At 36.7% G+C, this 27,806-nt stretch overlaps 1 protein-coding gene across 3 annotated transcripts in view; it reads left to right on the forward strand.

Moving 5' to 3' along the window:
• Positions 1-27,806, forward strand: part of LOC150078647 (thiamine-triphosphatase-like) — a 287,872-nt gene that overhangs the window by 61,414 nt on the left and 198,652 nt on the right. For 2 of the 3 annotated variants that reach the window (XM_090383916.1, XM_090383915.1), the window contains exon 3: positions 7,852-7,937. The exons of the other annotated variant lie outside the window; for it this stretch is intronic. The gene's annotated coding sequence lies outside the window, so the exon portion shown is untranslated. The remainder of the gene's footprint in view (positions 1-7,851; positions 7,938-27,806) is intronic. 3 annotated transcript variants of the gene reach the window in all.

The raw sequence follows: 27,806 nt of genomic DNA on the forward strand, positions 1-27,806 counted from the left end.
CCCCCATCACATCTTGACTTCTTACCTGTGGTTTCACAATAAAGGTAGAAGAATTACTATAACATTTTTTTTATATCTCCATTCCCTTATTTTTCTGTCTTTCCTTTTCCCCTCTTTATTGCCTTTCTTCTCCAGATATCAACTCTGCAAATTCTCATTATGCTCTTTTTTTTTATATACAGGGTGTCCCAAAAAGGTGTAACCAAGTTTAAATGAGCAATACAAACAATAGGAAACTAATAATCCTTTCAAGAAGCGACTGTGAGAGCGGATAATTACCAGGACATGCTTGATCTTTATGTGTATCCTCAATTGGATGAACTCCCAAATGGGGTTATTTTCCAACAGGATGGAGTGCCACCACATTGAGCTTTGAGTGTGAGGAGGTCTTTGATGACAAGTTTCCTGGCCGTTGGATTGGGCGTGATGGTCCCATTGCGTAGCCACCACGTTCACCAGATTTATATCCTTGTGATTTCTTCTTATGGGGATTCATCAAAGACACAGTCTACAAGATCCTTGTTGCAGACATCACAGACTTAAAATATTTCAAGGATATCACGCTTTAAAATTTAAAATATTTCAAGGATATCACGCTTAATCATGGTAATGATTAAGCGTGATATCCTTGAAAAAACATGGGATGAACTTTATTACCAATTAGATATTATTCGTGTGACAAATGGTGCACATGTTGAATGTCAGTAAAAATTTCAACTGTTTTTCTCACATTTAGCGCAGGTTTTGTGTTTCTATCATTAAAATTACATTTGTTATAAACATTTAAAATTGGTTACACCTTTTTGGGACACCCTCTATATGAAGTGCTGAGCTTGTTAATAAATTGATAAATGCATTTTTGACTTGATATTCTCAGTTTCTCTGTGAGAACAGCAGATGTTCTGTGAGAGAATAATGAAATATTTAACAATACTTAAGTCATAAAAAGTTACTATTATTTTGATGTACAAACCACTGATAGAAATTTTACCCATATGTACACTTTTATTAAATCGACAAAGCAGAAAGTATCAGCTAACTAAACTACTTTTTAAAAAAAATAAAAAACACACCTTCCTCCCTTCTAAATGGGATGGAATTTCAGATCTTTTCCACAAAGTGTAAAAAGATGCCTGTCACGAGATGTGTGTGGTGTGAATCATTTTGTTGTTTTCGTTTAGTTTCCACATGTGGCAGTACTGTGCCATGCATTTGGAACAAGATACGTTGTAGGTTAGTAAATTGAATGATATTAGCACTAGTGCTTAAGTTACAATACTATTATTAAGTATATGGTTTGGGAAATGGGAAGGAAATTTTTTATAATTTTATTATTTATATAGATGTCTCAAGTGATTGCGAGTTTGGAGTTATGTGTCATTATGTGATTTGCATTTTTATTAACATATTTCAGAATATGCAGCACATTTTGAATTAACACAAATTTGTAATAAACCCACCACTATAGCTGTTTTGAAGGGTGCAAATAATATTTTAAAATAATATTTTTCTTTTTAAATCCTCATTCATTTATCTACAGAAGGGTGTTCAGTGGTTCATTGCTGTACTCCGCCATGACAGTAATAGTGGGTTCAAATCCCATTAAAGACTGGAGGAATCCCTAAAGTATGCTTCGATCAAAACTGTGGTTAGCCAGGAAAAAAAAGGGGGATTTTTTTATCCAGCACAACATAAAAATCAGTCCATAAATACACATACACTTGTACATGCCATATGTGATAAAGATGACAGTTTTGTTTGTTATTTGGTTTTTAGGAGCATTAGCAACTAGGGCCATATTGCTCCGGGGATATGCGGTGGTCATTCCCTGACCTTTCCGCATCCTCCGTATTTGGTAGTCATGGGCTTGAACCCCGGTTTAATCAAAAAGCATGTGCTATGCACTGCCGCTCCTGCCCACCTGGCTACGGAGGCACCCATGACATCAGGTACCATATGACTAGTGCAATATGAATAAATGCAACTCTCACCATAAACAGACTTGGTCATGTTATGAAAAAAGCCAATAAAAGCTCCTACTTTATCTTATTTTTTTAAGTCAGTGCACTAAAGGAAACTCCAACCAACTAACTAATCATTGTTATAGTTTCTGTGTTTCAAAAAAATTAATTTAGGATATTCTATTCTCAAATTGTTTTGGAAGATTAAATATTGAAATAGCAGATTAATAGATGGTGGAGCCCTAGCGGCTTTGCTTATAAGAATCACTTTAACTGGATCAGCCATTTTATTAAATAATATAAGATATATGAGAACACTGTACATAACTGTGGCATTTGTTAACAGGAGAGACTGCTTCTACAGGGATGGGATACACTTAAATAGAAAGGGTGCAAGAATATTTGCTGATGCTATCGAGGCAGTGTTAGGTGGGTCGGAAAACTGCTAGCTTGGGGAGATACAAGGACTAATAGATTAACAGTAGCCACTGGCAGAAGTGAAAGTGATTCTTGCACTGCTTCTATTGGAATGAGCAGCAGCCTGGAAAACAAGATGCAGGGTATTTCAGAGACTGCTGGGAGTCATTGCGGTACAAGTAAACACATGGGTTGTGTTAGGGTAGCTAAGAATAGGAACAGGTGCATGTATACTTGTATGTACACCAATGCTCGGAGGTTGGCAAATAAATTTGATGTATTGCTCAAAACATCAAAGGCAGATATTGTTGGGATATCAGAGATGTGGTGTCACACAGATATAAGGAATGCAGAACTGAAAATTGGGGAGTACAATGTGTACAGGAATGGAGAAGGGGCTATGCTATTAGTTAAGAACCACAAAATCCAAGGAAGTGAAGCCAGTCGACATCGCTGGACAGTGCAGTGTCGAGTCAGTTTGGTGTGACATAAGCATTGGGAGATCAAAATAGAGAGTAGGAGTGTGTTATAGACCTAATGGCTCTGATGAGTATAATAAGAAACTGTACAGGGAAATAGAGTCAGCCAATATATCAGAAAGTCTTATAAGGGGGATTTTAATTTCCCAGATATTGACTGGAATTTGTGGGTTGGTCATTCACACACTAGCAAAGCTTTTGTGGATTTATTGGATGATTGTTTTCTACATCAGCATGTTTGGGAGACAACTAGAGGGAGTAATACTCTTGATCTGATTATCAGTAGTGATTCTTCATGCATTAAGAATCTGCAGATAAAGGAACTTCAGCACACTGTGATCACTGCCACCCAGTGGCAGTGATCACAGTTTGCTGAAGTGGGATTTACTCAAAGAGGTAATGTTGCCCAAAAACCCTTCCCTTTACCATCAAGGGTGAAGAATATTGTGTCAATTCAAAATGGAAAGCATTCAAAGAATTTATCTTGGAACCTATGAGGGTTTACATACCACCTAAGAAATATTGTTCAAGATTTAGGCCTAAATGGATGTCAGATGAACTAATGAGACATATGGCAGAGAAGAAAAAGGCATGGGATACATATAAATTAATGGGTGACATGGAAGCCTATGATAGATATAAGCTGGTCTGTAACCAAGTCACAAAGGAGGTTACGCAGGCAAAGGCAGATTATGAGAAATTTTTGGCAAAGGATGCAAAGAAAAACAACAAAGAGTTCTTTACCTATGTAAACTCTAGAAGCAAAGGGATGAATCAGATTGGTCCACTGGATATTGATGGTTCAAATGTTGATGATACTGCTCAGGTGGCTAAAAAACTAAATGAGTATTTTGAATCTACATTCACACATGAGGAATTATTCAGGGAGGGGAATGCCAGAGGTGAGCTATAATCTGGCAGTGAACTAGATTATTTTGTAATAACTGAGAGGAAAGTGGAGGAGAAATTGTTGAAGATAAACATAAAAAAGGCACCCGGGGTGGATGGGATCTATCCAGTTATATTAAAGGAGGCAACAAAGAAAGTATGCAAACCCTTATCCATAATTATGAGAGCTTCTTTTGACTTGGGAGGTACCCATGGACTGGAGATGTGCAAATGTGACCCCAATTCACAAAGGAGGATCAAAGGGCGACACTTGTAATTATAGACCTGTTAGTTTAATTTCTTTTCCAGGAAAACTTAATGGAGGCACTGGTTAAAGCAGCACTGCAGGACCATCTAGACAAGACTTCAGTTATAGCTCGGACATAGCATGGTTTTGTTAAGGGAAAGTCTTGCCTGACCAATTTGATTGGATACTATGATGTGGTCACAAAGGAACTGGATGCAGGGAATAACTTTGATATCATATATTTGGATCTCAGAAAGGCTTTTGATACTGTTGGACATGGAAGACTGCTGAAAAAATTGGAGCAGTGTGGCATTGGAGGCAAATTGCTGCTATGGATAAAGGGATGGTTGAGTGGGAGAAGACAGAGTAGTAATCAATGGACACTGCTCATCGTGACTAATGTTATTAGTGGAGCCCCTCGGGGTTCAGTGTTGGGTCCATTGTTGTTTTCTGTTTTTATAAATGATATTGATGGTATATCAAGCTTAATATCCAAGTTTGCAGATGATAAAAAAGGTTGGCAGGGTAGTTAAGGACACTAATGACAGTACGCTACTGAAACAGGATTTGGAAAAGTTGTGCAGATGGGCTGAGAGATGACAAATGAAGTTTAACATGGACAAGTGTAAAGTACTACATATGGCAAGCAGTAACCCCAGAGTAATGTATCAACTGTGTGGTACTACACTGACAGTGGTAGAGAACGAAAAGGACCTGGGGGTAATTTTGCAGGCAGATATGAAGTTTACCGGACAGTGCAGATGGTCTGCAAGAGTAGCTCATGGTGTCTTCTTATCAATGATATACAGGAATTTTTCTAGCAGGGATAAGGAGGTGATTATCCCTTGTATAAGGCAATGGTTAGGCCACACCTTGAGTACTGTATACAGGTCTGGAGGCTTTATTTTAAGAAGGATGTAGGGCTGTTGGAACGAATACAGAGAAGGGCAACAAGATTAGTGAATGGAACAAAGGGTTGCTCTTACGAAGAAAGGCTTAAGTTTTGCAAATTAGTGTCTGGAGACTTGGCACCTGTGAGGTGATCTGATTGATGTGTATAAAGCCTTGGACGGTTTGAACATGCTCAATGCTGATGGGATTCTTCCTCTTGCTCAGAATAATTGCCTGAGAGGGCATAAATTCAAATTGAGGAAAGACAGATATAGGATAGATATGCAGAAGTTTGCCTTTAGGTAGTTGGTTGGTGGAACAGACTTTCATCCTTTGTTGTGGAAGTTGATAGCCTAAATGAATTTAAGGCTGAGCTGGACAGGTATTTGTAACGAATGGAGGGGTGCAATGGGAGTGTTTTTTTTTTTTTGTCTGATGCTGCATAAGCTTGCTTTCTTGCATCATATGCCTCTACTAATGCTAATTTTCTTCTATTGTGTCAACTTGTTTTATTGAGCCGATTTGTGAGAAGTGATCATGCAATGATCATCCTGTTTTCTGGGTGAGGGCTCCTTTCTGTTAATGAACTGGACTGAAGAGTATTGTACTGTAATTCAGTTAATTCTACAAATGTCATTCAGTTCTTGGATTTTAGGGAAGCATAATTGAGTTACTTCTACAGATGTCATTCAATCCTTGGATTTTAGGAAATCTTTTGATACTGTTGCATACGGAAGACTATTGTACAAGTTGGAGTAGATGGCATTAAGGGCAAGTTGCTGCTATCAATAAAGGGATGGTTAAGTGGCAGAAGACAGAGAGTGGTAATCAATGGACACTGCTCTTCATGGACTAATGTTATTAGTGGAATCCCCCAGGATTCCATTTAGGGGCCCGTTGTTGTTTTCTGTATTTATCAATGATAGTGATGAAGGTATATCAGCCTTAATGTCCAAGTTTGCAGATGATACAAAGATTTGTAGAGTTGTTAATGACAGTATGCTGCTGCAACAGGATCTAGAAAAGTTGAGTAGATGGGCTGAGAGGTAGCAACTGAAGTTTAACACTGACAAATGCAAAGAACTGCACGTGGGTAGCAGTAACCCAATAGTAACATACCAACTGTGTGGTACTATACTCAGGGTAGTGAAGAATTAAAAAGACCTGGGAGTAATTGTGCAGTCAGATATGAAGTTTTCCGACCAGTGCAGACTAGCTGCAAAAGTAGCTCATGGGGGTCCTGTCAATGAAATACAAGAATTTTGCTAGCAGGGATAAGGAGATGATTATTTTCAGGCCACACCTTGATTACTGCTTACAGATCTGGAGTCTTCATTTTAGGAAAGGTGTAGAGTTGCTAGAACAAGTACAGAGAAGGACAACAAGATTGGTGAAGGGAACAAAGGGGTCCTTTTACCAAGAAAGGCTTAAGTTCTGCAAATTGCATTATCTGGAGACTAGGCACCTGTGAGGCGATCAGATTGAGGTGTACAAGGCCTTGAATGGTTTAAGCAAGCTGAATACTGATGGGATTCTTCCTTTTGCTTAGATTACGCATCTGGGGAGGGAATAATTTCAAATTGAGGCAAAACAGTTGTAGAATAGATATACTGAAATTTGCCTTTAGCCAGCAGGTTGTTGATTGCTGGAACAAACTTTCATATGTCATTGTAGAAGTTGACAGCTTAAATAAATTCAAGGCAAAACTAGGCAAACATTTGGAGTGAATGGATGGGTGAAATGGAAATTTTTTTTATTTTTTTTTTGCTGATGCTATAATATAAGCATGCTTTCTTGCATAATATGCCTCTTCTAATGCTAATTCAGATAAATAACCCATTAGGTGGCAGTGATCACAGTTTCTTGATGTGGTATTTACTTAAAAATGTTACTATTTGCCAGTAGCACCATAAAAATTAGCATTAGTTGAGGCATATGATGCAAGAAAGCAAGCGTATGCAGCATCAGCTTTCATAAAGCTACTCTCCAGTAGCAACATAAGCTTTCATAAAGGTGAATACACTGATCTCAGAGAGTTTTTAAATTCTATGCAGCTGATGAAGTTACCAACAGAAAGTTCTAAATGGGAGGCATTCGAGCAGTGGCAGACTCCATAAGGCTTACGAGATTCTAATCACACCGGCCTCCAGCCCACTGGGGCCGGTGTGATTTTGGTCATAAATGCTAGTATGAGGCTGCTACAAATTTTCCCCGGTTAGAATTTTTGACCCAGTCTGCCTCTGCATTCGAGGATGCAATTATAGACGCTACTAGGAACATCTATAAAATGGATGTTGGACTGATGAGATTTGTGGCAGAGAAGAAAAATGCATGGGATGCATATAAAGTATCAGGTGGCACAGAACCCTATAACAGGTATAAACTGGTCTGTAATCAAGTCGCAAAGGAGGTTACAAGCTAATGCAGATTATAATAATTAGGCAAAGAAAAGCAGCAAAGACTTTACTTATATAAACACTTGAAGGAAGTCCACTAGATAAGAATGGTGTAACTGCTGCTGAGCAGGCTCAGCTGAGTGTGGCTTTATCTTTTTTTTTTTTTTTTTTCGTACTCTTTCCATTCTTTATTTTATGTTTATAATGTTAATTTTATTTTAAAATAGGGATGGTTATGTTCAGGAGCAAAATGGCACCTTGCCTCATCTATAACTAATAATGCTATCAACATTAATTTGCTATACTGTATTTATTTTGTGGTTTAAGTGTTCTCCATATATTTAAAAAAAAAAATTTTAAAAAAAAAAATTTACTGTTTAAAAAAAATTCTGGCTAACTAAATTACAGCTGGCTACCTGAATCAGTTCTCAATTTCCCAATGTGATTCTAATAAGCAGAGCCTAATGTGTAATATTTTTGCATTGGTCAGTTTTCCAAAGTAATTATGTGTAATTTATAAAGTAATTAATCAGCATATAAACTGACTTTTCTATTTGCTGTGCTTTTCCTAGTGATCCAAAATTGTTGCTGTTTACTTCCTAAAACAAGAAAATAAATCTTAAAGTAAATGAAATTTTGGCTGTCTTTCAATGAGCAAGTAAGTAAAATCTGAATTATGAAAATATACTTTTTAGCATTAGCATTAGCAAAGGCACATGATGCAAGAAAGCAAGCTTATATAGCATCGGCCAAAAAAAAAAAAAAAAAAAAAAACCCTTATTTCACCCATCCACTCGCTCCAAATGTTTGTCAAGTTCTGCCTTGAATCTATTATTATTATTATTAGCCATTTAAGCTATCAACTTCTACAACGACAGATGGAAGTTTTTTCCAGCAATCAACCATCCGCTGGTTAAAGGCAAACTTCCGCGCATCCATTTTTTAGTTTTTTAATAAGTATAAAAGCTGGCCATCTGAAAGAAAGCAACACTTTGAATGCATAAATGGACTTGTCTAGAAATGTGTGTTTTTATGTATATGACAATGAGTAAGGCATTCCCTATTCAGCTATTAAATTTTAATTCCTTCAGACATAGTTTGTGTCATATATGTCATATCGTAAGTGTACATAAGTACACTTACCTATTGGTAATCATGTTCATGCCAGTAACTAAGCAAAAACTGTAGCAGCAGAAATAATATAAGTTTCATAGAAGACTGTATGAATTATGTGAAGAGTATTGATATTTGAGAGAATTAAAACAGTGAAATCAACAGTTTGGTAAAGAGAGGATTAAGAGTGGCCAGCCGATCTGCATGATATCATTATCCCTCATAATTTCCAAATTGGATATTTTTGTGAAGAACAATTAACACATGTTCATGAATTGAATGATGGTCTGGATATTAGTAATGGACTGTTGCACATTATTCTTCACAACCATTTGCATTATTGATTATATCTGCATTGATTGACTGTTGCCAACAGGTTCTAAAATGCATATTCAAAGATTATAAACAAAAAATCAGTTTTTGCAACTGACATTTTTGGTTAGTTGTAAATACCCAGGATGACAATTTTTGCATTGAATGGTTAATGATGATAAATTGTGTTGTCATCATTATAGACCAAATTGAAATGTCAAAGCCAATTATAGAAGTGCTTTGTTTTTTTTTTTTTTTTTTTTTTTTGGTGTATTATATACAGTAATACCCCGAAGTTACGCGATAGGTGGGTCCGACGAAAATCGCGTAAGTCGGGGTACAACTTTGCATATAAATACATATAAATTTTGCTTAATTGGGACCAAGGACTAACAAAAACACTAGTTTAGAAGAAAAATATTAATAAAATTGCAGTTCTTTATACATATTAATACAAAATATGTATTAAAAAAACAAATGACTTACGTTAAAAAGTTATTTCGATGTCGATGGCTTCATAAAATCTAACAAATTCGTCTGACGACACAGCGCGTTCCTTTTTTTCACGCAGAATTTCTTCGTAGCAAGCTAATAATTTTTTTATTCCTTGCTTTGTAGCTATAACGCGTGCTTCGTTGGAGTCTATGTTTTCTAAAATTTTTAAGCACTGTACAATTGAGATCTTTTCAATTTTCAACCTGTCAAGTTTGCAATTGTCATGTGCTTTTCGCCATTGCTTCATTTAGGCCTGTAGCACGTGCAATATCACATGGTCTTTCATTTCGCTCAAAGCGTTTCACAATTTCATATTTTTTCTCTATCGACAGAGGCGGACTGGCCATAAGCCTTACCGGGGAAACCCCGGTGGGCCAGTGTGATTTTGGCCATAAACCATAGTGTGAGGCCACTATAAATTTTCCCGGGTAAGAATTTTTGATCCAGTCCGCCTCTGTTTATCGATAATTGCTTTTCTTTTTCTCTCTGAATCTGCATTGTCTTCACCAGGACGCTTCCTTTTCACACGTTTTAATTAAGTATTTTACTCATTTTTAGGGAATAAAGCACAATTACAAAACGAGGAGCACGCTTGATACGCATAAACAAAGCTGCGCGCATGTAGCAACTGAATAAACAACACCGTAAAGGCAGAGATACACTATTAACACCTCACATTTCTAGGGGTTACTACCATAAAACAATAAAAATCCAGTTGCGTTTCTGCTAGTGAAATCTGTTATAAACTGGTAGTAAACTCGATCTAATTGCATTTGCGATTATACCGATAGCTGGAATTGTGTTGGTTTTTACGTTATTATGGTGAAATGTGTTTCCCCTTCACTGATATAAAAAACATAAAAGCAGCAAAGTTGAATTTTGTTCATCTTTCGCTCTCAGTCTCCGCCGTCGCACCGGATATCGATAACATATGAAAAACGACCTTGAAGATAGTGGGCGGCAGCGTTGCCAAACGAAAAAATCAAGAACCGCGTAACTCCGAGTTCGCGTAAGTCGGGGTATTACTGTTTAGCCTTAGTTGCTGATTCTTTGGCAAGCCTGGAATTCAAAGTAATCAAAGCAGCAGAGGTTTAGCCATACCTGTAGCAACTGTTAACAACTGGCCTCTTATTCATTGTTTTAAGTGAATTCATGCCATCACCCTTCACCTTTCCATCATGCCATCTCCTCAAACTTTGTGTAATAGGTTATCATTCATATTCTTGTTTGCATTACTCAAAGCTTCTCCTTTCAAGCTACCTAGACATCAGCAGACACTGCAAACTAGGACCCTATCTCATATTCACATTTCATCACCATTTTCTATCAGATGCTCTCCCAAGCACATGCTGCAGCAGTATAATTCTATCCTTGCCTCATGTCATGACCAAAGAGCAGGCGGAATTGCTGTCCTGTTTCAGGTTGGTTAGTTTTCACTTTTTAGTCATCAGACTTCCAACACTAATAATTTTGAAGGGCCTTTGTCACCTTCAGTTACTGATATGCAGTAATCAACATCTGCACATTCTGTATTCCTCCTCTCCCAGATGCTGGAGACTATCAATAATGTGGTGGCTTGAACCAGCTGAATAGGAGTGCAACTAAAGTTGTCTGTAGTGACTTTAACCTGGCTCCACTGGGTTTCTGCAACAACACCATAATCAGGATTTCTCTTCTGCATGCCTCCACTTAATCAAGTGACCTATAGGGGAAATCACCTATAGTTGTTCTGACATGAACTTGTATTAACCATTATTAAAGAAAAAGATATACTCAAATACAGAAACAATTATAATAACAATGATATACTTTTAAGAATATTCTCTGCCACAAATATAGAATTGCACGCTGATTGCAATATACCAAAAAACTCACTCCTGTAGGTGCAAGTGCACTTAAAAACAGATATTTTTATTTGATAATCCAACCTGAACTAGAGAGCCTAAAGAACATGTCTGCATGCTAAGACAAGAATATTTTCATTGGCCTATACTGTAATTCAACTTCTCACTTGAAGCCAAAAACAGCTCATCCTTATTTAGTCATCCACTGCAGCTACCATAGATGTCCAGAAACCTGCTTCACATTTAATCTTGATATAGATATTTTTCCTAGTTTCAACAACAAAGAATTATGAAAGGCTGCAGATGTGCCAAACAAGAACAATAATTATTTTTAACAAACAAATTCCTATTTGCAATCACCTATGTTTTGTGGAATGCTTTGCAAAAATGTGAGCTTAGCTTGCCCTTCACCCTTCTTACCATGTGGCTCAATTTTTTTGTAACCACAGCAATCTACCATAACAGAGGACCAGAGCTTGGTGTACACCCACACTTAACTGCTCCTTCACTCACAAACTGCTCCTCCATAAGCCATGGAAGTCCATTTCAAATTCACGCCATATACCCAATAAAACAGATTTTTCATACCTCAATACCTCAATCTAGCACCTGGCTAGACTTCATTAGCATTAGTAGAGGCATATGTTTGTTTGTTTGTTATTTGGTTTTTAGGAGCATTAGCAACTAAGGCCATATTGCTCCTGGATATGCGGTGGTCATTCCCTCCCTGACCTTTCCACATCCTCCGTATTTGGTGGTGATGGGCTCGAACCCCAGTCTAATCAAGAAGCGTGTGCTGCACACTGCTGCTCCTTCCCACGTGGTAGAGGCATATGATGCAAGAAAGCAAGCTTATGCAGCATCAGCCAAAAAAAAACCCACTTCCATTTCACCCCTCCCGTTCGTTCGAAATATCTGTCCAGCTGAGCCTTAAATTTATTTAGGCTATCAACTTCCACAACAAGGGATGGAAGTCTGTTCCACCAACCAACTACCCACTGGCTAAAGGCAAATTTCCGCACATCTATCCTACATCTGTCTTTCCTCAATCTGAATTTATGCCCTCTCAGGTGATTATTCTGAGCAAGAGGAAGAATCCCATCGACAATGAGCATTGTTATTGTTATTTGGTTTTTTTTTTTTGGAGCATTAGCAACTAAGGCCATATTGCTCCGGTGCGGTGGTCATTCCCTGACCTTTCCGCATGTTCCGTATTTGGTGGTGACGGGCTCGAACCCCGGTCTAATCAAGAAGGGTGTGCTACGCACTGCTGCTCCTTCCCACCTGGCTACGGAGGCGCCTGACAATGAGCATGCTCAAACCATTCAAGGCTTTATACACCTCGCCGGTGCCTAGTCTCCAGACACTGTAATTAAGCCTTTCTTCATAAGAGCAACCCTTTGTTCTATTCATTAATCTTGTTGCCCTTCTCTGTACTTGTTCCAGCAGCTCTACATCCTTCTTGAAATGAGGCTTCCAGACCTGTATACAGTACTCAAGGTGTGGCCTGACCATTGCTTTATACAAGGGAATAATCACCTCCTTATCCCTGCTAGAAAAATTCCTGTATATCATTGACAAGACACCATGACATAACAACAGACACATTCATAACATACCTGGTCTTGGCGCATTATAGCCCGAGATGCTAATGCGCCAATAAAATATAAACCAACAACAACAACAACAACATTCATAACAAGGTTTCTCATATACTATCTTTACATTGTCATTTCCTGAAATAGATGAGACAACATGAAATCCAAGCATTGTTCCAGTTTATCAGGAATGAACTGCTGAACCACCCTGAATGCAATGCCACCACCAATTACTACTGATGGCATACCCCACCCCCAATTCTTTTGCAAATGTGCAAGCACTTTTATATTAGATACAGTTAGAAACTTTAACGAAGTACTTGCTTTTCACTTCTTCCCTTTTGAATGGGATGTCTACAATCTGATGCTCATTCCAAAATCCCTTAGATCCACTGAACCATCCCATTACAGGCTAATTGCTAAAGACTCTGTTCCTCTAAATCATGAGAAATTGTTGCTTCTTGTCCTTACCAAACATTTCCTCACATATACACCTTGACAGATGCACTATAACCTGAAACATGTCAGAAGTTCCTAATCTACTGGTCATAACTGAAATCCTTGCAGATACATTTCCAAAAAATTGGCTTTTGATTCGGTAAACATAAGCATCGTTTTCCACCTCTTCCAAAATTATCATATCCGGTGAAATGTGTTTATTTATTTACTTTCCTTTGTTTTCTCCTTCCCTGGAGGCAGTGTCACATGCATACTGGTTCAAAGCGTCATATCCACTACATTGGATATTATCTGCTATGCTAATGATAAACAAAATCCTGACCATCACATACCAGAACAAAGTCTCTCTCTTCGTAAATTTGCAGTTATAATATTTTCCTATGAAAGAATCCCAACCTCTCTTCATTCAGCGTTGCAAGGTGGGTCCAATCTTGTGGTTGTTTCTAACCCCAAGCTCGTATCTAGGAAAGATATTCGTACGTTCATTCCAACCAGACATCACCTGTGCTACGGAAATTTGGGCCTCTGCATTACCCATAACCCTCCAGATCATTGCAGCATATAAATACTGGCTCCTTAAATTGGTGGAATATAAGCAATGACTGCCATAAAATCTTCACATCTCCAGCTAGTGATTACCATGGTCTCTAATGAAAGCCAGGCCAGGATAAACTCAGTAGGGATAGTTTCCATAGTTAAAGTGATAACCTGTGAAATTCCTCATCAAGCACTCAGTGCTACTCACACCTTGCAAGGTGCCTCCGTAGCCAGGTGGGCAGGAGCAGCAGCAGTGGTTAGCACATGCTTCTTGATTAGACGGGGATTCGAGCCTGTGACCACCAAATACGGAGGATGCGGAAAGGTCAGGGGACTCACAAGTAAAATAGATTTCTCCTTGCCCAAATGCTGCTGATAGTGCAAAATTAGAAGAAGAATCCTTGATCAGCCCACAAATCATCTCATCAATTCTTTCACACCTTTGACCACTACCAAGTACTTGGTTTTTTTCATGGCTAAAGATACATATCTGTGTATCTTCACCATCTTACAGTGATTTACAGTATCTACATTGTTCATTTCTAAGAAAACTAAGTATAATATACAGTCACTTGTTAAATTGAGCTGTATCTATATTCATTTTTTTAATCTCAAAACTTATTCTTTTCATTTCTGTGTTAAATCCCAGACATCTATGCTGTGATAAGTATTTGTATTTGTTTCTCTCAAATTCTAATAAAATGTTGTAGTATTATTATTATTACACTAGTAAAATCTAAATATACATTAGGATTTTAAAAAAAAATAAAGTAACTTTTATTGTTATTGTATTTTTATGTGTTACATTTTATATTTTAATAGTGTTAATACATTGAAATTATAAAGAAATAAAGTTATTAATATTATTTATAATTATAAATAAACATATGAGATTGTGCTATGTAAACTAAAGTTTTTCTTTTTTGCACATATCCCGGAAAACAGATAAAATACAGTTTCTGAAACTGACTTTGAAAATAAATGATCTAAAATATAAACCATTATATCACTCTACTGCTTTTCACATTCGGAATGACACCCCCCCCCCCGCTTCCAGTAGTAAATATTTCCAGCAGCTAGCTTTTCAAAACTGCACTTAACCTTCTTAGTAAAGACAAAAATTTCAAACCACTTTTCACCTTAATACCTCTTCTTTAACAAAGTCTCAACCAGATCACATCAACTTAGAAGCATTTGCATTTTGCAGAATATCACATACAACAACATTCTCAAGAAGGACAGTGCCTCCACAAAGAATCAAGAGCAATCTTAAACCTCCAAAAAAAGATGCATCTCACATGCAGAGAATCAATAGACAACCCTCCACAGGAAGCCTTGAAAACTAAATGTACATTGCTAAAATTCAAGAGCACCACATACAGTATTATCAACAAGGATCCCACAGGCAACAAAGCGAAAAAAGTGAAAAAGAAGCTTAATCAATTACTTCCAGCTATACAATATATGTGAACATGCTAAATATATGTGATTATAAGCGAATAACTCTCCAATAACCTTTTCCAAATGCTGCAGATAGTGCAAAATCTGAAGCATATAGGAAGGAGAATTCTTACTCGCTACTAAAGTCATCTCGCTGATTCTTCCACACCTTTTTACACCCCACCAATGGTGGTGATGTCAAAAGGTGTGGAAGATTGTCACTGTGGAAAGCCTATTTCATGGTGTCTCACTAAACTCCTCACCAATGCATTCCTCCAGGACTCCTCATTTGTTTAATCAAAAACTCTGAAGAAGTAATTAAACCATCTCAAATCTATTGCTGTGACAAGGATATTTTAGTTTCCTTGGATGCAGATGCCACATCTACATGAAACCAAAATTTTAATTGAACAGAATTTATAAATCCCCACAACAGAATTTTTAATTCCTCCAAGTAGGAATCAAACCCTCCCTCCCCATCCTTTTAAACACCGATCTCAGGACTCATTATGAGATTTCTCTATTGGCAGTTTTCTCTTGCATCTCCTTGAAGAAATATCGACAACCTAGAGACCACATTTCTTAAATAACAATGTCTCTGCCCTATAATTTGTATCATGACATTTTTATACTATGGAGATTTAATAGAGAAAACCTTAATTTCTTTAACAACTTCAGCAGTTTACAAGAAAATCATAGTGGAAAGAAGTGAACAATTACAGAGATGAACAAACAGCTCCAATTATTGTATGTCATCACATGAACCTCCAATACTTTCTCAAGTTCTGTTTGCAAAAAAATTTGACATGGGAGTTATTCTAAAGTATAATTGTTTCCATCTTTTTACTATTAGGATAGGTATCATCCTGTTTTCTCACTACCCAGGACTACGTATGTAGCTTCAGTAGTGCAACTGTTCCCTCATGCTTTGGGAAAGAACTTCCTCTCCCTTTGAGAATTACCAATAGGTAGTTCTGCTTTGGTGCTTTTCAAGCTTGTACGCAGGCCATGTGATACTTTATGTGCAACTGATCAAGGCTCATGCTCAAAGCCTTAAAAATATGATAACTTACTCAATCTGGAGCTGGATCACATCAAAATAAGCCAAAAACAATTCCTGTTCTAAACAAGTCATGAAAGAATAACTGAAACTACAAATTCTGGAATTCTCTCTGCCCTATAATTTGTATCAAGAGTGTTAGCAATAATAGTCACCTAACAATCCAATACATTTCAGGTTTAGACAACTCCACTCTTGCTAATACAGCAGCCAGGGAATATATTATAGGGATCCAATTTATCACATTTCATGTCAGTGCAATCCTCTTCAATTGAATCTTCTGTCAGATTTAGCAACAAGAACTGTAAAACATAAAATTGAAAGAAAAAAGAATGATTGTTGGTTAGATGTGCAAAAATTTGCTTTCAGACAAAGAATAATTTATTGTTGGAGCAAACTTCCATATATGTGGTGTTGTTGAAATGGTTTGTTTGAATAAATTTAAGGGATAATTAGAAAAATTATTTTTCCACTATTAATTACATAAAGGATACACAATTTAAATGGGAAAAGAAGTGAAAACAGCAACCTATTAGTATTAGCCATTAGCACTATATGGCTAATACTAATAGGTTGCTGCCAAAATAATAGCAAAAAAATAAATTAAACAGAAGTAATAAAAATTAATATATGAAAGAGAAATTAAAAATATAAAACTGTTTCCTTCTTCACATTGGTATCTATTGAGCTGACCCTTGAATTTCCCAAAGCTGTCAGCTCAACTATCTATGGAGGTAACTTATTCCAGTAACTAACAAGTTGCAGTCCAGTCTAAACCTCTCTCTCTCTCTCTCTCTCTCTCCCTCCCTCCCTCCCTCCCTCCCTCCCCCCCTCTCTCTCTCTCTCTCTCTCCCCCCCCCCCAATAATTTGAATTTATAGCTCCTAATTCTAGAATCATTTGTAAAAGTAAAAATTTTCCTTAATTCATTTTACTAATCTCCCTTCCCCCAAAGAGCTTTACAGACCACAATCAGGTCTATAAAGCTCTGCCTTATTCTGCAGAGAAACCTGGAATTTTAAGAAAGCACCTGTACTTTCAACTGATTCATTCTACAAAAGACACACATTCATTAAATGTTTCATAGCCACAGCCATCACTAAACAACAGAGAATCAATTTCCATCCCACTTACTACAGCTTATTTGAAGATTTAATTATGGAGCATCATAGAACCATGTCTTTATAATTTGAATAACCAAAGCTGCCTGGCTAACACCAGTAGTTTTGACAACCAGCCCGATTCTATTGCCAGTAGAAGTCATATCAGTTACAAATGAATAAAATCATCAGAAGATAACCATGATATCAGCTCCCATAGTGATTTTTTGTCACCTATATCATGTCTGAATTTTTCATCAGAAGCCTATTTCTGAGCTCCAGCTTTATCCAACCATCATCTTTGATGAGCAGCAGATATCACCTTTGTAGAAGGAGTGCATTCCCCCCATCCAGCAGTCTAGAGGACCAAATCTCAACAATTCTGGTATCTAGTAAAGATCATGATTTACAGGCCTTCATACACACACACACACACACACACACACACACACACACACACACACACACACACACACACACACACACACACACACCGGTGCCTCCATAGCCAGGTGGACAGGAGGAGCAGTGCATAGCACATGCTTCTTGGTTAGACTGGAGTTCGAGCCCGTGACCACCAAATACGGAGGATGCGGAAAGGTCAGGGAATGACCACCGCATATCCCCGGAGCAATATGGCCTTAGTTGCTAATGCTCCTAAAAACCAAATAACTAAAACAGCATATATATACCAAATCCATATCAACATTTTGTTAAAATCCTTACTTGTATTACTTTCATAAATGTCATTTAGTTACCCCTCCCATTTTATACCTTATTTTATGTCAAATTTTCTCTTCTTTCACCTCTTGCCTTGACCCCCCCCTCCCCCCAGTGGCTGAGTAGTTCTGCATCATTGAATCCTGCTTTTCCTTTTTAACCTGTACAACTTTGGATGATCCCATTTTTAAATTTAGTCCTCGGGTTTCTCTAGATGGATTTCTGATTATAAAACTCATTTAGTTCCTTATTTTCCTATCTCATCACTTCATTATAGTTTGAATTTTATTTCTTGATTTTTCCTTATATAGTTCCTTATAGATTTTTCCCTTGATAGTTCCTTATTTTCCTATCTCATCACTTCATTATAGTTTGATTTTTATTTCTTGATTTTTTTTTTTTTCTTAGTAGCAATTCCCCAACACAAAAATAAACTGCTTCTCTAGGTGGATGTCTGATTATAAAATTCTAGTCATTTAGTTTATTCCTCCTTTCTCATCACTTCATCATAATTTGAGTTTCATTTCTCGATTTTTCAAGCAATTCCCCCAACACAGAACTAATTTTTTAACTTGTGCAACCTTAATGCTCTTTTTTTAAATAAAAACTTATTTTCGTCTATGATATCCAACATTATTAGTTGTATAGGTAATTATTATGTTAACCAACCATGCCCAACTGGGGAACACTGATGTAGATGGATCAGACCTGTACCTTTAGTTTAGGTCCACCTTCTAGTCTGTCTTTTCTTTGCTTCCTGTTTTGGAGTTGGTCATGTATGGTCATTGCCTATTTTTTACAAATTATTGTAGCCATCACACATTGATATCTTTAACTTTGTCCATTTGTAGTCCTTATCCAGCCTTAATTTGGCCTGGTGATGGGATTCAAAACAAATCCAAAAATATTGCCAATGTTAAGTGCCATATTATACATGTCACACAATAAATTCATTTTATAAATATCTGCATGGTTTTATCAACTTGTTTTTTCATTATTAAAAATTATGATATTAAAAAATTCAAATTTTAATATGTATACTACTCCATTTAATATATATGCTACATAGCATCATCTAAACCAGCAGCTCACCTTTCCAAAGAAACATGTTAAAATGATGTACATATCTTCATTGATCATAAATCCACAAGGTAACTACACATAAGGATCTAGGTATAACTTATGATTATAACATCACTTTTATATGTCTTTTGTTTTCTATGATATGAAGAATGGATTTTATGCAAATACACTGGAATCTTAAGCAAAAACTGATTAGAAATGCAAACTAGAAGTCCTTGTTCATATCTTAATATATGTTAACTACATCATCCTTTGTGCATTTGTGATCTGGCACTAAATCTGGCATATGGGACCACAGTAATAGAATGGTTTGCAAGAAATTTTTGAGTGGAAAGCAGCAATACTGATTCTCTGAAGCCCAATTTTCTAGCAGTTTTCTCTGAACAGCATCATGCAGTCGCTGTAGAACTGTTTTATAGTATTCCTGATTCATTGTGTGGTCATTTAGGACAAATTCATGGTGAATAATGTATTGTGTGCATTTGTCAAAAAATACGATAAGCATGACCTTCGCATTTGATTGAGATTGTCTTGCATTTTTAGCCTTGTGGAAGATGGAGTCTTCCATTGAAAGGACTGAGCCTTTCATACAGGCTATACATTGGGAGGCTATACATTGGGATGTATAGCCTATTTCATAGCTATACATCTCAATTCATCACCAGTAATGATAGAAGAAACAAAGTCTGAGTCAATTCCAAAAGAGGTTTGACAGGAATGCTTCCAGAAGTGGTGTATCTGTGTATATGTTGTCACTGAGACTACTTCAAAAGAGATACAGTTAAATAGCCAGGAAACTTAATTTCCAAAATATTAGTTTGGTCCTCAGCCTTTTTTAATCACACCATATATTTCCATGGAATATAAATAAATTGTAGCAAATAATAACCCAATAGGTGGATAAACCTAGGGCCAAAAATATCCCATATTATGACCCAACAAGTAAGTTTTCAAACTGTCAGGCTTCAGCATTCCCTCCCCCAAAGAGAATTATGCCTAAAAGTTTTACTTTCGTCAATAGAAATAGCATCTGATGTTTCCATCTGTAGGCGGCATTATCATTAATGAAATAATGCCACCTACAAATAAAATGAAAAATTGTATCATGAATTACACCTAATTTTTCTTGTTGAATAATTAAGCAGAACAAATAAAAACAAAAAATCTTTTTTCAACAAAATCTTTATAGTGAAATATATTTGAATTTTTTATTCCTAAATTTAAACATTTAATTCACAATACTGGAATTCTGTAATTTTCTTCAAAGTGACCCTAAAAAGTTTGCTTCTGATGGGTAATAGAGGTCCTTGAGGCTTAAAACAATATATACATTTCTCAGCTCCAGGCTACCTGATTAAAGACAAATGCAACTCAGGCCGGCCGGGCTAGCCGAGTGGGTAAAGTACCTGCCTGGCAACCCAAAGGTCGCGGGTTCGATTCCTGCCTCGGGCTTGGATCAAAGTACTGCAAAAACCTTGGGAGGTGCAATATGGCCACAGAAGCCGATGCGCCAACAACTACCAAATCAAAAAAAAAAAACAAAAAAAAACAAATGCAACTCATAGGATAGTTGCCTTTTGAACATTTGTAAAAAATACACTGTATAGATCGTGAGACTCCATCAGATGAAATTACTGAAGTTGAGCTCACATCCTTCAATTAGCATCACAATTAATATCATCTAAAAAGTGATGGCAATTTTTTATTGTCTAATAATTGATATAATAAGTTAATTTGCACAATATGTTAATTACAAAGATATTTTAACAAGTATTTTGTTTAATAACTCATGGATTATAAGATATCTATGAATATCCTTCTAACAAAATTGATGTCCAGTTGTAAAAATCATGTATTAAGTTGATGATTGGAGAAAGTATATAAAAAAAGTTGAAGCTTGCCAATTAACAGTATGATCGTTTGCCACTTGTTGATTGTACTGCTGGTTACCAGTGCAATTTTTATGTTCTGTTTTTTTCAATACAGCCAACACTCAGAGCTTTGAACTGTTATGAAGCAGGGATGTAATACCATCATAACAATTTAATATAAATGCTACTGGATGGCTTTCTTGTGTATCACTATTAAGCACAGTACTGGAGGCATACATCCAGAGTGGTGGTGGTTGATAAATTTTACTGTAATGGAAGAACAGAAAGCATTTTTCCACATTTTAAAATGAGTAATTTTACCGAGCAGCAAAGTTTCATCAAATTTTGTTCCAAATTAGGTAACAGAAACCCATGAAATAGTAAAATCAGTTTTCAGAGAAGGTATTGTGTGTAATTCTAAGTAAAAGCAGCTGTTCTAAGGATCAGAACAACTGCTTTAACCTAGGGAAGATTACAGAGTTTTTGTTTTTTTTTGTTTTGATGGTTCCTTTGACTGTCAGACTCCACTGCCTCTTTCCCCAAAGGAAATTATGCCTAAAAATTTTACTTTCATTAGTGGGAACAGCATTGTATCTCCAAAATCATTAATGACAATGAAATAATGCCACCTAAATAAAACAAAATAAAAATTATAACATGAATTTCATCTAATTTCACAATATTATTGAATAACTGAACAGAACAGTAATGTAACAAAAAATTTTTCTTCAACAAAATCATTATAAGGAACTATAAAGATAAGCATGTAACAGATGCATGTAGCAAATACTTTTAAAATGTTGGCAATTTTTGCTTTATACTACTTGTCTTTTATGCTGAGCTTCCATTTACAAAGTGCACCCTGCTTGCATTCACATTCTAAAAGTGCCATCTTAGGAAAAAGTGATTGAATATATTTGTGTGTTTTAACTATTAAAATTAAGAAAGTAGCTAGCAAATATTAAATGTTGTTATTTAGATAGTTTTATAAAAATCATCACGTAATGAATGTTACAGTGATTCTTTTTAAATTTTTATTTACAAAAAAACCCCCCAAAATCTTAGAGATTATTTGAGTCTGGTGTTTTATTGGGTGCTGTACCCACAGTAAGAATATGTGGTGGTATATAATTGCATATGGCCAATGGAAACTGGTCCAACTTTGAGGAGTAACATGTTCCCAGATATGAATCAAGTTCTGATGTTACTCACACATGTTGCTGGTACCAGCAAACTATATATCATATAAACTTGCTAAATGCGTAGTTTTATTATCACATATCTGCCAACTCTCTGGATTTATAATGGAGATTTTTTTTTTTTTTTTAATCCATTCTCTTGCTTGCTCACATAGTATAGTTTTTTCAAGGGTCTTTTTCAGAAGAAAAAAAAAATGTAAAATGTTACTTCAGTTTAAAAATCTAAATTTTTAAACAACATTCTGCAAATCTGTGAATGAAATTTTGTTCTTCATCCAGAGCTGACTTCTGGGATATTCTAGTTGAAGCACTTTCTTCAGAGGCAATAAAAATGTGCAAAAATATATGAAAATATTTTGCAGATCTGCTTGTCATTTTAAGCTTTCTAAGATTCTTTACATGAATTAGAGAAATAAATATTTTAGCCATTTTGTTAATAAAAAGTTATACCTGAGAAAATGCAAAACATACAGCAGCATTGAACACATAAGGAGCTAATAATGGAGGGCACCACGAGGAAAGGTGTGGTAATATTGAGGTATGTGTTGGCAGGAAAATACCCGAAATTAGGGATTGTTCACCTTTAGTTAATGAGTTGGCTATTAGTTATGCTTAATTGGTGTTGCATAAAAATGTTTTCAAAACTAAGAACAAAATGTCAGCTATACTGTAATTATTATTATTATTATTATTAGCCATATGGTGCAAGGAAGCCTGAGGCTTATGCTGCACCAGCCAAAAAAAAAAAAATTCCCGCGTTACCCTGAGAGCGAGAGAGAGAGAGAAGAACGATGATATCCAGCTCAGGACCCTGGGTGTGCCAAGCCCATACTCACCCCAGATGTGAGCCTCAGACATTAAAGATAGCAATATCAGTGCTATCTTTAATGTCTGGATCTAGGAAGTCCAGAGAAAACTGGTAAAAGACTAAATTGATAGGTTCAACCAAGCTTTCAAAGCATAAACCAGTTCAGCAAAAGGAGGAGGAGTAGAATCACCCAACAATACCATATCTAGCATTGGTGAATTACCACATATACTTCGAATTTTTTACCTTTACACAAATTGCAACAAGTTTTAGTAATATCTAGATCAAAAAAGTAGTCCCAATTAAGTTGCAGCAAAATGTTTATTATTATTATTATTATTATTATTAGCTGTATGGTGCAAGGAAGCCCGAGGCTTATGCTGCACCAGCCAAAAAAAAAAAAAAAAATTTCCCTGAGTTACCCTGAGAGAGAGAGAGAGAGAGAGAGAGAGAGATGTAGAAGGGAATCACCAAGAGAGAGAAGAATGATGATATCCAGCTCAGGACCCTGGGTGTGCCAAGCCCATACTCACCAGATGTGAGCCCCTGGGGACTGGTAATGTTAAACTGTATTTTATTTCTGTGGTGGAAATCTAAATTTATTTAAGAGTGTATTCTATTAAGATGCCAAAGAAGTGTGATCTAGTGTTTAATACATTCACTGCCTGCCTGCATGTAAACTTGTGCCTCAGTACAGATATACATCCATTCAATTTTGGTCAAAAATGAGTGCTGTAAAAGACACACTGATTGAACCTTAGGCTATTGCATTACACCTGGGATTTTGCTTAATGTCAATTGCACTAGTCTACAGTAACAGTTCTATAAATGTTTCAGTTTCATATTCTGTTATTTTACAAATCTGAAAATTAGTTTAGCATGTTCCACAAGGAGAAAAGGTAACATTTTTTTGAAGATTATGCTGACTGAATTTTAATTCTTTAGTGTGTGAAAACAAAATATCATCCTTAGTTTGTGTCTACTGATAAAATTTTGTCTAAAAAGGGTTCCCTATAATATTTTACCCTAGAAGGCTGTTATAATGGAACCACAGTCTGGGACATTAGGATTGGAAAGGAACATGGATGTACAGTATGTTAAAACTGATGACATTGAGTCAGCCCTTTATAATGTTATCTGATACTGAAATAGAATTCTATTCAAGTGATGTGGATTCTGAATCTCATTCAGATGCATCTATTCATTAGAATGCTACAAACACATGTCGGTGTTACTTGGAGTTATGATTCTTCACAAATTAGCACTAGCATTAGTTGAGGCATTTAATGCAAGAAAACAAGTTTATACAGCATCAGCCAAAAAAAAAAAAAAAAAAAAAAAAAAAAGCTCCCATTTCACCCCTCCATTCATTCCAGATACCTGTCCAGCTCGGCCTTAGATTTCTTTAGGCTATCAACTTCCACAACAAGGGATAGAAGTCTGTTCCAGCAATCAAATTTCCTCACTTTGAATTTATGCCCACTCAGGTTCTTAATCTGAGCAAGTGGATGTATCCCATCAGCATTGAACCTGCTCAAACCATTCAAGGTCTTGTACACCCAATCAGATCACCTCGCAGGTGCCTAGTCTCCAGATGCTGCAACTTGCAGAACTTAAGCCTTTCTTCGTAAGTGCACCCCTTTGTTCCTCTCATCAATCTCGTTGCCCTTCTTTGTACTCATTCTATATCAACTCTACATCCTTCATAAAATCAGGCCTCCAGACCTCTACACAGTACTCAAGGTGTGGGCCGACCATTGCCTTATACAAAGGGATAATCACCTCCTTGTCTCTGCAAGCAAAATTCCTATATATCATTGACAAAACTCCATGACTTGCTCTGGCAGCCCATCTGCACTGTTGAGAGAACTTCATATCTGACTGCACAATTACCCCCAGGTCTTTTTCATTCTCCACTTCCCTGAGTGTAGTACCACACAGTTGGTGTTTCTCTTGAGTTATTGCCACCTAAAGCAGTACTTTGCATTTTGTCAATGTTAAACTTCAGTTGCCACTTCTCAGCTCATCTACCTAACTTTTCTAGATCCTGTAAAGACAGTAGCATACTATCTTTATTGTCATTACTATTAGCATTAGTAGAGGCATATGATGCAAAAAAGCAAGCTTATGCAGCATCAGCCAAAAAAAAAAAAAAAACCCATTTCACCCCTCTGTTCGTTCGAAATACCTGTCTAGCTGAGCCTTAAATTTATTTAGGCTATCAACTTCCATAACAAGGGATGGAAGTCTTTTCCACCAACCAACTACCCGCTGGCTAAAGGCAAATTTCCACACGTCTATCCTACATCTGTCTTTCCTCAATTTGAATTTATGCCCTCTCAGGTGATTATTCTGAGCATCAGCATTGAGCATGCAAAAACCATTGAAGGCTTTATACACCTCTATCAGATCACCTCGCTGGTGCCTAGTCTCCAGACACTGTAATTTGCAAAACTTAAGCTTTCTTCATAAGAGTACCCCTTTGTTCCATTCACTAATCTTGTTGCCCTTCTCTGTACAGTAATACCCCGACTTACGCGAACTTGGAGTTACACGGTTCTTGATTTTTTCGTTTGGCAACACTGCCGCCCACTATCTTCAAGGTCGTTTTTCATATGTTATCGATATACGGTGCGACGGCGGAGAGTGAGAGCGAAAGATGAACAAAATTCAACTTTGCTGCGCATGAGCTGCACACATATACAAGAATTTGTATTCCAACTGTCATATTTATATGTGTGCATTCGAATTCGTGCTCAACGTTTGTCGGAAATTACATAGTTTTCACGAGAGAAATGGATCGCGTCGGTCGAGCCGTATACAGTCAGTCCTCGTATAACACGTGTTTACACTACACGAATTCGATCATACACTATTTATAAATACGGTAATGATATCTTATAATATAACACGAACCGAATTGGCTTATGCATGATTTGCCTTTGTGTTTACAAGAAATGGCAGTCGAACGCAGAATCACCCCAACTGAACGCAACACGATAGGAATGAAGAGGAGATTCTGAAAATGTATTTGTTTTAGGGGAAACACATTTCACCATAATAACGTAAAAACCAACACAATTCCAGCTATCGGTATGCAATTAGATCAAGTTTACTACCAGTTTATAACAGATTCCACTAGCAGAAATGCAACTGGATTTTTATTGTTTTATGGTAGTAACCCCTAGAAATGTGAGGTGTTAATAGTGTATCTCTGCCTTTATGGTGTTGTTTATTCAGTTGCTACATGCGCGCAGCTTTGTTTATGCATATCAAGCGTGCCTCCTCATTTTGTAACTGTGCTTTATTCCCTAAACAGATTCCACTAGCAGAAATGCAACTGGATGTTTATTGTTTTATGGTAGTAACCCCTAGAAATGTGAGGTGTTAATAGTGTATCTCTGCCTTTATGGTGTTGTTTATTCAGTTGCTACATGCACGCAGCTTTGTTTATGCATATCAAGCGTGCCTCCTCATTTTGTAACTGTGCTTTATTCCCTAAAAATGAGTAAAATACTTAAAAGGTGTGAAAAGGAAGCGTACTGGTGAAGACACTGCAGATTCAGAGAGAAAAAGAAAAGCAATTATCGATAAACAGAGGCGGACTGGGTCAAAAATTTATAGTAGCCTCATACTATGGTTTATGGCCAAAATCACACAGGCCCACTGCGGTTTCCCCTGTAAGGCTTATGGCCAGTCTGCCTCTGTCGATAGAGAAAAAATATGATAATGTGAAACGTTTTGAGCGAAATGAAAGACCATGTGATATTGCACATGCTACAGGCCTAAATGAGGCAACGGCAAAAAGCACATGACAATTGCAAACTTGACAGAAGGTCTCAGCTCAATTGAAAGGGGCTTAAAATTTTTATAAAACATAAGACTACAACGAAGAATGCGTTATAGCTACAAAGCAAGGAATAAAAAAATTATTAGCTTGCTACAAAGAAATTCTGCGTGAAAAAAAGAAGTCTGTGTCGTCAGACGAATTTGTTAGATTTTATGAAGCCATCGACATCGAAATAACTTTTTTACGTAAGTCATTTAATTTTTTAATACATATTTTGTATTAATATGTATAAAGAACTGCAATTTTATTAATATTTTTCTTCTAAACTAGTGTTTTTGTTAGTCGTTGGTCCCAGTTAAACAAAATTTATATGTATTTATATGCAAAGTTTTACCCCGACTTACGCGAATTCGACAAGCGATTTTCGTCGGACCCACCTATCGCATAACTTCGGGGTATTACTGTACTCGTTCCAGCAGCTCTACATCCTTCTTGAAATGAGGCCTCCAGACCTGTATACAGTACTCAAGGTGTGGCCTGCCCATTGCCTTATACAAGGGAATAATCACCTCCTTATCCCTGCTAGAAAAATTCCTGTATATCATTGACAAGACACCATGAGTTACTCTTGCAGCCCATCTGCACTGCTCAGAGAACTTCATATCTGCCTGCACAATTACCCCCAGGTCCTTTTCATTCTCTACCACTGTCAGTGTAGTAACTTGTAGTCAGTGTCATTAACAACCCTGCCGACCTTTGTATCATCATTGATACTTGGACATTAAGCCTGATATACCTTTATCGATATCATTAATAAAACTACACAAAACAACAATGGGCCCAGCACTGAACCCTGCAGAACTCCACTAATAACATTAGTCCACGGACCACCATGTCCATTTATTACCACTCTCTGCTGTCTCCCACTCAACTATCCCTTTATCCATTGGAGCAACTTGCCCTCAATCTATGCTACAAACCTTAATACCACACCACTCCAATATGATATCAAAATTATTATTTGCATACAGTTCCTTTGTGACACATCGTATCCAATCAGATTGATCAGACTAGACTTCCCCTTAACAAACCCATGCTG

This window comes from Mastigoproctus giganteus, chromosome 10 (genome assembly GCF_048544385.1).
Source record: "Mastigoproctus giganteus isolate SK-2022 chromosome 10, ASM4854438v1, whole genome shotgun sequence".
NCBI lineage: Eukaryota > Metazoa > Arthropoda > Arachnida > Uropygi > Thelyphonidae > Mastigoproctus > Mastigoproctus giganteus.